Source organism: Trichechus manatus, unplaced genomic scaffold (assembly GCF_000243295.1).
Source record: "Trichechus manatus latirostris isolate Lorelei unplaced genomic scaffold, TriManLat1.0 scaffold00182, whole genome shotgun sequence".
Taxonomy (NCBI): domain Eukaryota; kingdom Metazoa; phylum Chordata; class Mammalia; order Sirenia; family Trichechidae; genus Trichechus; species Trichechus manatus.
The window spans coordinates 5,259,721-5,262,254 of NW_004444118.1; the positions used below are offsets into that span (position 1 = coordinate 5,259,721).

The window sequence follows — 2,534 nt, forward strand, 5'->3', positions numbered from 1 at the left end:
TGGGAACAAGGAGGGAATTGGTTTAGAGTACGTATGTGGTCCCCGCAGATTGGTTACAGGGTGACGATGGCAGGGATAAGAGGTAAAAACCAGCTGGAGGGGGTCGTGAAAGAGCTTACTAAAGTGAAACCTTCCCAGTTGCCTAGGAAACTCAGATAACATTGAAGCTAAGGTTTTTTGTTTGTTTGTTTGTCTTCTTGAGACATTGTTTCTGCACTTTTAACATGAAAGAAACATTTCTTGAGACCATTTTACACAAATGTATTTGGGTCAAGACCCCCTCCTTGGGGTGAATACCTTCCACATCCTGGCTTTACCAGAGAGAAAAATAGCTCCTTATCTGCCTGTGATTATCCAATTTAAGTTTACTAAATGCAGCAGGGGCCTGGGTTAACTTCAGCTATTTTACTCTGGTCAAGGCGGCTTCAGGATTTCTCCTTTACAGAGCAAACACTGCTGTAGTAGTAGATTAATAGATCTAAGAATGAGATAGTGACAAAGGCAGACTCAGTTATTCAAAATACAATTCTTTCAGTTCTTTTATTGATGTAATATTCAACCTGACTCTTGTTCAACTAATTTTATTATTAGTTTATATAATGTGATTTTCATTTCTAAGGACTCTTTGATCAGTTGCTCAATTTTCTTGCAAGATTATTTTCATTTTATGGATCAATTTTTTCATCAGATTCCACTGAGAATATGCTGAAATGCTGTGTCTGTCCAGGGACTCAATAGAAACAACGGAAAATCATTCTAATTTAGAAAATTTGGATGAGGATGGATATACTCAATTAGACTTCAACTCTCGAGATAGCGCCAGGAGACCTATTGTCTCAGAGAAAGGTAATTTTTCTTTATGTCTTCAATACTTTCATCATCATCATCTAAAACACTTAAGTGAAGAAAATTTGAGACTTATGATTTGTAGGGCTTTTATTAATATGTTTTTAAATGTCAGGTTTTCAGAAGTCACTGAAGATAATTTGAATGTGAGTCAAGCATTTTCTCAAGGCAACCCATATAATGGCATTCAGTGTCTAATTATTAGTGTTTAAATTAACTATGTATGATGACAAAATATTCAGAATTTCTCTTTTCCATAGAAATAGACACTTGAGCAGTGAGGATTGTAACAAACGTGATGACGAAGATGAAGGAACGTCAATAGGAGTGGCTTATTGCTTGGTTGACAGGTATAGATTATAGAATGGAGGTCAAGGAAACTGAAAGAAGTGTATAAGAACAACATCAGAATATAGCAGATAAGAAACCAAACAAACAAACAAGAAAGATGGAAGATCAGTAAAGAAAGGCACTGAGGGACAAAGAACCTGTCATATTGTGGTAAAATGGAAGTCAGATGTCATAGAGTTTATAATCTTGATTTGTTGTGATTTATGTGGTGTGAAATTGATTTGGCTGTATTTATTTATTTAGCTTTTAATAAAAAGGGAGTTCTTGGTATATCAGTGAAGGAAAATATACATGTTAGAGGAAGAGATTCCTTTTGCGAGACATGAGTCTTAAAATGTAAGAAGGTGAAATATAAAGAAGGACATAAGAAAAACCTGTCTCTTCACAGAAATAGTAACTTAGCCTCCTCTATTAGTGTCCTACTTGAAAATTCTATGAAATGCTCTTATTACTTATTCTCAGTTAAAGGCAGAGATAGGTTCTTAGTGTGTCAATGTTAACACAAAAATGGTTCCATGTTATATCAGGAAATCGATTATTCACAGGTTTTGATATGAGAATTTGCTCTCTTCTGCTTTCTTTTGACTCATATTTCACAATTATTTTCATCTCACTACTTATGCAATTCTTTTCTTGAGCAACCTGTTGGGGAAGAGTGGAAAAACTGGGTGAGGCAAGAGATAAGAAGGCGTGTAAGTGTTTATATGCATGTGCGGACAAACACTAAGTTACCTACAATGTGCTAGCAGTACCTAAACTAGGTGCTTTTACACGTGTAAGCCAATGCAATCCCCAAAACAATCCATTGCAGTAGTGCTAGTCCAATTTTCAATAAACAGTAATGAAAAACCAGAGGGAGTAATTTGCTCAAGGTCCTGCAACAAATAAATAAAAAGGGAAGTTGCCATATTTTGATTTTGCCACCCTTAGTAATCAGTGTTCTTTTCCCTGCATTAAGCTGCCTGCTTGAAGAATAAGTGAGATTTCAGGATTCCCGACAGTGTCAAGACCCTATAGACGACTTCATGGAACTGAAATTAAGAATGTATACATACCAAAGCACTGTGCTCGGATTACATGTCCAGGGCCTGAAGAGGTATGCTAAAGGTGTATAAAAAATTAAACTAGTACTAGATGATTAGGTTGTCTAGAACAGAGACTAATGAATGGTTCACTTTAGAATTTGCCAGATTTTGATGAACTGTAAAGTTAAAGACCCCCTCAGTCCATCATCCTACTTCTTCATTCAATTTCTTCTCCCTCCGGCTCCTCAGGAACTTGTGCAGCATCTCCTCATTGGCATCTCATTGCTGTGACCTTGGGGATCTTATGCTTGA

At 36.4% G+C, this 2,534-nt stretch overlaps 1 pseudogene; it reads left to right on the forward strand.

Moving 5' to 3' along the window:
* The first annotated feature begins 710 nt into the window (after positions 1-710).
* The window catches only part of LOC101352315 (C-type lectin domain family 7 member A-like), a 14,851-nt pseudogene continuing 13,027 nt past the window's right edge, over positions 711-2,534 (forward strand).